We start from the raw sequence: 9,498 nt of genomic DNA, 5'->3' as shown, positions 1-9,498 counted from the left end.
TGTGCTCTGAGGTCCAGGATGAGGATCTACTCATTCTAATTAGTACAACAAAACAATTGGCTTTATATAGTCTCGTTATTGTTATTTTATTGTGATATTACTTGACTGTATTTTGTAAATATTTTCTTAAAACTGCATTGTTGGTTAAGGGCTTGTAAGTAAGTAAGCAGTTCACGGTAAGGTCTACACATGTTGTATTCAGCGCATGTGACAGATACATTTAGATTTTATTTGATGATATATATTCTGTCCCAGTCTCTCTATGCATGTAATGTCTTTGGGTGAATTATGAAACAATTACTGTATGCAAAATGGGGATGTAGATTTGTTTTTGCCATTGCTTTATCTATATCTAAATGTAAGAATATGTTGCAGATTTAAACTTGAATTGATGCCTATGGTAACAAATAGAAATGTAATTATCAATGTTTTCAATATCAAACTTTGTCCTCTGCAATACTTTTTACAGTACGTAATAAACTGTTACCAGGTCATGATGAGGTCTTAACTATGACCAGTGATTAATATAGCACATAATATAGTGGTAAAAATTATGACCAGCTGGTCATATGTTGGTCAGGAAAAAAAGTCACATTACATTTTTTATTGATTTTCAACCAGTTTGTGACCAGAACAAGACCTATTAAAAACACGTTAAACTAACATATTCTGAACCAGTGTTGCCTACTGGGTATTACCTGCTTGATTGACGGTGAAAAGTACCGTGAAACTCCTCCCTTCACTCGCAGGCAGTTGGGATTGCTTCCTATGCAAACGTGTCTCAGTAGAGTACAGCACAGTCGGTTGCAGTAAATACAGTGCTCCAGAGGCGGGGTTTGACCTCGCAGCTCTGAAAACATCACTAATCCAATATTTCAGGTGCGGAAGCCGACCATTGCTCAAACTGCAACAGAAACACACACGACTCTTAAAACCGGTATACTGCAAGTGAATGGGAGGGCTTGTGACAAAAACTGGAATTCTGATTGAAGAAAGAGTCCGTAACCGTAAAGACGATTACAGCTAAATTGTTACACGTGCTATTCTCTTAGTTATTTGGTTTAATTTATAACGCGACATCTAATAATTTTAACCACGCGCAACGACTGCTGGAATTGGGACACTAGGCTACGTCAATTTCCACTCTGGTTTCACTGAAACTCCAGCCGTTCCCAGTTCAAGAACTAACACAAAATACATTTTGAAGATCCTGCCGATTTCCTACCTTGGATTTACCTACTGCTGGAGATATTGGTCATTCTTTAAAAAGGTGAGTGTTAGTGTTCTTTTGGTTTAGGTTGGGTTGTTCTTCAAACTTTTCCCTGGTCATTTTCCTGTATCAATTGTGTTTTCAAAACAACTGGGAACCCGGAAAAAACGATGTCAAATCATGACGTCAATGGTCTTGAGTTCGGATCTCGGAGATCCTAGTTGTTTTGACTGTGGCAGAACGCGCATGAGGCGGAAATGTACCTGAAATACAGGTAAACTCATCTGAAACGTATGATATCGCCGATTAACAAAACAAAACCGTCAACAATATGGATTAGTGCGGTATCAGTAGTGCTTCTATAACTGCGTGAAATAAAAGCCTACATCTTATTTATATAAGAACCTATCCTAAATATTGTGAAAGTACCCGGCTTGGCAACAATATTTCATTATTGCACTTGGGACATTGTAGCAACATAACATATGAAAAAAGACTAGTCTAGCATGTCCCTTACCGGTTTACACTGACAACAATTCCGCAAAGTTTACTTAGGTTATTGAAATTGAGCCTCAAACTTAAGTCCCTCAGGCTATGCGATATTTTGTGAGCCTAGTCAAATTCCGCTACAAGTAGGCCAAAATACTGTTGTAATTGAAACCAATACATGTGACAGGTTATTAAAAATAATCATGCAGATCTACGCTCAAGCATTTCCATTAATTTGCACAAGTTGCATCAGACTGTCAGTTCAAGTAGGCCCGCAGTGTTTCCCAACTCCAGCCCGAGTACCCACCAACAGCACACATGTTTTGTTGTAGCCTAGATAAACTCACCTGATTCAACTGAGGGCTTGATTAATTAGTTGACATGTTGAATCAGGTGTGCTGGTGATGGGTACTCGAGGACTGGATTTGGGTTAACACTGCAAGCCTACTTGAATTGACATAGCCTGATGCAGCCTGTGCAAATGAATGGAAATGCTTGAGCGTAGATCTGCATGATTATTTTAATGCAGGATCCAGCAACATTGACTAAGTAACCTGTCAAATCCAAAAGTTTCATTTAGTTTAAACCATTGCATTTGTTGGGGGCACTCAAGGACTGGATTTGCGAAACACTGTAAGGTATCAACCATTTAATTATAGATTTGTGCCATTATCTGATAGAGAAATGTGCTTGTAATAATCTGGAATGAATTGGAGAAGAATTTTCTACTTCCAAACTGATTTGACTGTACTAAATTAAAGTAACTGTCCAGTGAAAATCTCACTCTTTAAAGTTCATATTATGATAACTCATACCTAAAAATGTTGTTGACTCGTCCTATACTCGTATGTGGCCAAAGCATAAATTGGAGAAAAAAACGCATCTCAAACAGACTTTCAAAAATGGTTGCTATTTCCTCATAGAGTATGATGTCATACTCCTGAGAAGGATAAGTGGCCCAAGCAGCGGTCTACTTACATTCATATTTTTAATGACCGGTATACTCCCATACCATTCTGTAGTTGGGTAAACGCTCACACTATTCCAACCCAGAAACAACATAGGCCTTCTTAATGACCATTTGTTTTGGAAGGATAACTATTTCACTCATAAAATTAATTAATTATAGGTCATGTAGAAATCTGGAAACACAAGACAGTTACTTTAGCATACCTTTTTATATTTGTCATGTGGACCAGCACTAGTTTCTCAACACTGCCAATAACAAAGTTGTTTTAACATTCAGCAAACATCTGAGTGATAAGCAGACAGTCAATTAGTCATTTTACCACATAGCGTCGTGCTTTTGAAATACTGTGTCTTTTTGTATGACCAGTGAGTACAATTTCTACTCAACTCCCGAGTCCCCAGTGAGTTTCAGTGATATGCATTGTTGTACGACACCTTCTTTTCCCCCGGAAGCCTTGCTAGCAAATGAACACCTCATCCTGTCATCAAACATCAGACACCTCAAGAATATTCCCTTGATTGTGTGATTTTGGCCATTATTAGATAGCTGTCTTTTTATATTCCTCACAGGCATTAAGCTCATTCAAACCTTGAGTTTGAATGAGGTATTACAAACCGAATGAAAATCATCTTATCAGAAACTAATGGTTTAGAATTGAGTATATTAAATTGTACTTAATATACATTGTGGGTTTGTCTGATTGTTTGAATTATTTAGATGTGAGAAAGGGTGGTGTTCACGAATAAACTCAATTGGAAGGTGTTACGATTAGCCTACTTATCTATCGTGGGACAAAAATAAGCCTAGAGGGTGGCAGGGTTGGATCTTCACATTTTACGATGCTCCAATTTCATTTTAATTGATAGGAAAGATACTTTGATTCAGGACAAGGTAGCAAATGTCTTTCCATCACAATGAATATATTGGAAAGAAGACTTCATTCAGAAATGATGGATTACTCATTCACTATTTTACATCACATATACACACACTCCTCAAGATAACACATCAACATTTGTATTATCCTGCTGTGACATAATTTCCTGTATTCTACACCGCTAGATAATGCTGTGCTGTTTTTAGCCCACAATGTATTTTCATCATACCAAACTTTACTGTGAGATATTTTCATTGGAACCCGTAGATTAGAAGATAATGGCATGCTGAAAAAACAGCTAATGTTTGTAGCAGCGTGGCCCATGTTACATAATTCATTTCCCAGAGTTGTTTCAGAGGACTATGTCAGTTCACTGTTATTGTGTATGGAAGTTGGCTGGTGTGATATTTATTTACGTACTATCACTGGGATAGTCAAATCGAGTACCAATCGGACGAGAGAAAGTGCTAACTCTCAATGGAGTGCAGTTCACTAGCGAGTTCCCATAGATAATCAGCGCTATTGGAGGTTTGACTGAAGGGTACCTGGCATGGATGATTACTTGTGTCCCATTTGTTGGCCTATGTCAGCAGCTGCATCATCCATTCATTAAAGCCTAACTCTGTAGGATGTAGGACCACCAACTAAACTGAAAATCCATTCACTTTTTCATGCCATTCCATGAGAGCAACATTACTTTTTAAAACATGTTTTGAAGCTATACATATTTTGCTTATAAATTACTGAAATCTTAGACTGTGGCATTAAACAAGGGCTGTGCCAGAGTGCACTTAAACCACCTGACCTCCACATGGAGCATTTCATTTAGCTGCTGGAACAGAATAAACTCATTCATCTGTTTTAAAAAGGGAGAGAGTTTTTGGCCAGCGCTGTCGCGCTGACATTTATTGGCAAGTCATGGGAAGCAGTGAGACATTTAGGAAGTAGTCTGAACAGTCTAAGGGAGGATGTTATATTTCAATCAGAGCCTTAAAAAAAATGCAGGGTCCGGTTTTGGGAACATGTACTTTTGTTCTCTCCCTTTTCCATTGTCGCTGTGACAGAAGGGGGTCGTTCATTGAGTGACTCAGCGAGGTGTGGGTGACCTGTTCAGTTTCACAGGGTTCAAAGTGGCGACCGTGTGCTGGAATGCAGCGAGCTTTTGGCAGGAAGGCCACTTGAGAAACGTCCGCTTGCATTGTTTCCCCAGTCTCCAGTCCCCAGGGAATTTACCAATGTTTTGTATCGTTCTGTTATTTCATGATTTTCAACAGAAAATGGTTTTATTGTTTTATTTAGCTGAGCAAGGTTTCCTAGTAGTCAGCTTTCATTATGACATGGTCTAAAATGTTTGAGAATTTCATTTGTTTCATCCGCAACATCTAGGGATTGTGATATACAAGCGTTTTCGACTGAAACCAATGGAAACCAACATTTGTGTATGAAGCAAAATGAGGCAGATGCTGACTGAGTGTGAGGGACAATGTCAATAAATGTCGGTTTTCTCTTCACTTTCTGACCTCGCTGCTTTTTAGCACCATAGTTACGCCTGGTGGCAGCTTTAAATGAATTATTTAGTGAAGTATTGAGTGCACGTTGGAAATGGTCAGCACAGAGAAGGTCAGCTTGACTGACCGGTGTCAAGTTGCTGAGACAAGTCTCCTACTAAGTGCTTTCATGCTAAATGTAGACCTATGTCACTCCATTTGGGAATATCAATCCATTTTTCCATCGATGAAGACGACACAAACAAACCGTGATGACAATGTGCAACTGTCAGCCACACGTGGGAGAAATCTCTCCTGTCAACCTAAAAAAAAAAAACGACGTTATTGTCTGTAGGCTTGGGTGGCTTACCGCATACTGGGGTATATGGAGAACACCACGCAAAGATTTATTTTTCAATACCATCGAAACTATTTTATTTGAAGATTTAAAAAAAATACTTTTAACATTTGTAGCTATTTAAAAAATGTTTTTTGTATTTTACTCCCTTTTTCTCCCCAATTTCAATCTTGTCTCATCGTTTCAAGTCTCCAACGGGCTCAGGAGGCGACGGTTGAGTCACGCGTCCTCTGAAACATGACCCTTCAAAACGCTCTTCTTTACACCAGTCTGCTTAATTTGGAAGCCAGCCACACCAATCAATCAAATTTATTTATAAAATTATTATTATTATTATTTTCAGCTGATGTCAAAGTGCTATACAGAAATCCAGCCTAAAACCCCAAACGGCAAGCAATGCAGGTGTAGAAGCACAGTGGCTAAACTTTTTCAAGAGAGTCTTTATTACTGCCCATTTTGTGAGTTTCGTACACATCTGGTGGATGCTGAGCTGTTTATTATGTTCAATATAGGAGGGCCAAGCACAGGAAGCAGCTCTTTCAGTAGTTTAGTTGGAATAGGGTCCCGTATGCAGCTTGAAGGTTTAGAGGCCATGACTATTTTCATTAATGTGTCTAGAGATATAGTATTCAAAAACTTGTCTCCCTTGATCCTAGGTTCTGGCAGTGTTGTGCAGACTCAGGACAACTGAGCTTTGGAGGAATACGCAGATTTAAAGAGGAGTCTGTAATTTGCTTTCTAATGATCATGTTCTTTTCATCAAAGAAGTTCATGAATTTATCACTGCTGAAGTGAAAGCCATCCTCTCTTGGGGAATGCTGCTTTTTAGTTAGCTTTGCCACAGTATCAAAAATAAATTTAGGATTGTTCTTATTTTCCTCAAGTTGGAAAAGTAGGATGATCGAGCAGCAGTGTGGGCTCTTCGATATGGCACGATACTGTCCGTCGGAAGACTTCCAGTTTTGGTGTAGAGCCATTTCCGTTCCAATTTTCTGGAAGCTTGCTTCAGGGCTCAGGTACTTTCTGTATACCAGGGAGCTAGTTTCTTATGGCAAATGTTTTTTGTTTTTAGGGGTGCAACTGCATTAGGGTATTACGCAAGGTTAAATTTGAGTTCCTCAGTTTGGTGGTTAACTGATTATTGTATTCTGACGTCGTTGGGTAGGTGGAGGGAGTCTGGAAGGGCATCTATGAATCATTGGGTTGTCTGAGAATTTATAGCTTGGTTGGGGTCTGAGCAGATTATTTGTTGTGTTTGCAAACTCAATAAAATGGTGGTCCGATAGTCCAGGATTATGAGGAAAAACATTAAGATCCACAACATTTACTCCACCGGACAAAACTAGATCCAGAGTATGACTGTGACAGTGAGTAGGTCCAGAGACATGTTGGACAAAACCCACTGTGTCGATGATGGCTCCGAAAGCCTTTTGGAGTGGGTCTGTGGACTTTTCCATGTGAATATTAAAGTCACCAAAAATTTGACTATCTGCCATGACTACAAGATCCGATAGGAATTCAAGGAACTCAGTGAGGAACGCTGTATGTGGCCCAGGAGGCCTGTAAACAGTAGCTATAAAAATGGATTGAGTAGGCTGCATAGATTTCATGACTAGAAGCTCAAAAGATGTACATTTAAATTTGCTATCGTAAATGTTAGCAACACCTCCGCATTTGGCGGATGCGTGGGGGATATGGTCACTAGTGTAACCAGGTGAGGCCTCATTTAACACAGTAAATTCATCAGGCTTAAGCTATGTTTCAGTCAGGTCAATCATATCAATATTGTGATCAGTGATTAGTTAATTGACTATAACTGCCTTGGAAGTGAGGGATCTAACATTAAGTAGCCATATTTTGAGATGGGAGATATCACAATCTCTTTCAATAATGACAGGAATGGAGGAGGTCTTTATTCCAGGGAGATTGCAATGGCGAACACCACCATGTTTAGTTTTGCCCAACCTAGATCGAGGCACATGCTGTAAATGCAACATGTAAAGTGTTGGTCCTAGAGGTCGCCCGATTATGATTTTAACGCCGATACCGATTATTGGAGGACCAAAAAAAGCCGATACCTATTAATCGGACGATTATAATTTTTTAATTACATTTATTTATTTGTAATAATGACAATTACAACAATACTGAATGAACACTTATTTTAACTTAATATAATACATCAATACAAATCAATTTAGCCTCAAATAAATAATGAAACATGTTCAATTTGTTTTAAATAATGCAGAAACAAAGTGTTGGAGAAGTAAAAGTGCAAAACAAAAAGTGTTGTAGTTAATATAGTATTTATGACTATTTCTCTCTATACCATTTGTATTTCATATACCTTTGACTATTGGATGTTCTTATAGGCACTATAGTATTGCCAGTGTAACAATATAGCTCCTGTCCCTTTCTTCACCCCTACCTGGGCTCGAACCAGGAACACATCGACAACAGCCACCCTCGAAGCAGCGTTACCCATCACTCCACAAACGCCGCGGCCCTTGCAGAGCAAGGGGAATGACTACTCCAAGTCTCAGAGCGAGTGATGTTTGAAACGCTATTAGCGTGCACCCCACTAACTAGCTAGCCATTTCACATCGGTTACACCAGCCATTAGGCTGATAGGCTTGAAGTCATAAACAGCGCTGTGCTTGCGAAGAGCTGCTGGCAAAACGCACAAAAAGTGCAGTTTGAATGAAAGCTTACGAGCCTGCTGCTGCCTACCACAGCTCAGTCAGACTGCTCTATCAAATCAAAATCGTAGACTTAATTATAACATAACACACAGAAATACGAGCCTTTGGTCATTAATATGGTAGAATCCGGAAACTATCATTTAGAAAACAAAACGTTTATTTCAGTGAATACGGAACTGTTCAGTATTTTATCTAACGGGTGGCATCCCTAAGTCTAAATGTTCTTGTTACATTGCACAACCTTCAATGTTATGTCATAATTACGTAAAATTCTGGCAAATTAGTTTGCAGTAAGCCAGGCGGCCCAAACGGTAGCATATACCCTGACTCGCCGTGCAATGAACGCAAGAGAAGTGACACAATTTCACTTGGTTAACATTGCCTACTAACCTGGATTTTTTTAGCTAAATATGCAGGATTAAAAATATATACTTCTGTGTATTGATTTTAAGAAAGGCATTGGTGTTTATGGTTAGGTACAGTCGTCCAACGATTGTGCTTTTTTTGCAAATGCGCTTTTGTTAAATCATCCCCCAGCGTTGCATCGATTATATGCAACGCAGGACACGCTAGATAAACTAGTAATATCATCAACCATGTGTAGTTATAACTAGTGATTATGATTGATTGATTGTTTTTTATAAGATAAGTTTAATGCTAGCTAGCAACTTACCTTGGCTTCTACTGCATTCGCGTATCAGGCAGTCTCCTTGTGGAGTGCAATGAGAGGCAGGTGGTTATAGCGTTGGACTAGTTAACTGTAAGGTTGTAAGATTGATCCCCCGATCTGACAAGGTGAAAATCTGTCCTTCTGCCCCTGAACAAGGCAGTTAACCCACCGTTCCTAGGCCGTCATTTCTGGGATAAAATATCTCAGAAATTCGCACAAATTTGTAAACATTAGTGAGCATTTCTCCTTTGCCAAGATATTCCATCCACCTGACAGGTGTGGCATATTATGAAGCTGATTAAACAGCATGATCATTACACAGGTGCACCTTGTGCTGGGAAAAATAAAAGGCCACTCTAAAATGTGCAGTTTTGTCACAACACAATGCCACAGATGTTTCATGTTTTTAGGGAGTATTGCAATTGGCATGCTGACTGCAGGAATGTCCACCAGAGCTGTTGCCAGATAATTGAATGTCAATTTCTCTAACAAAAGCCGCCTTCAACATCTTTTTAAAGAAGTTGGCAGTTCGACCAACCGGTCTCACAACCACAGACCACGTGTAACCACGCCAGCCCAGGACCTCCACATCTAGCTTCTTCACCTGCGGGATCATATGAGACCGGACAGCTGATGAAACTGAGGGTTTGCACAACCAAATAATTTCTGCACAAACTGTCAGAAACCATCTCCGAACCTGACTGCAGTTCAGCGTCATAACCGACTTCAGTGGCC

At 39.4% G+C, this 9,498-nt stretch overlaps 1 protein-coding gene across 1 annotated transcript in view; it reads left to right on the top strand.

Moving 5' to 3' along the window:
* The first annotated feature begins 741 nt into the window (after nt 1–741).
* Nucleotides 742–9,498, top strand: part of usp53a (ubiquitin specific peptidase 53a) — a 62,732-nt gene continuing 53,975 nt past the window's right edge. The window contains exon 1 of the mRNA XM_020504231.2: nt 742–1,270. The gene's annotated coding sequence lies outside the window, so the exon portion shown is untranslated. The remainder of the gene's footprint in view (nt 1,271–9,498) is intronic.

The sequence above is a fragment of the Oncorhynchus kisutch genome, linkage group LG16 (assembly GCF_002021735.2).
Source record: "Oncorhynchus kisutch isolate 150728-3 linkage group LG16, Okis_V2, whole genome shotgun sequence".
In the NCBI taxonomy this organism is placed as follows: Eukaryota; Metazoa; Chordata; class Actinopteri; order Salmoniformes; family Salmonidae; genus Oncorhynchus; species Oncorhynchus kisutch.
Note: the sequence above shows the minus strand (reverse complement) of the source record. Positions and strands in the feature narration are given on the sequence as shown.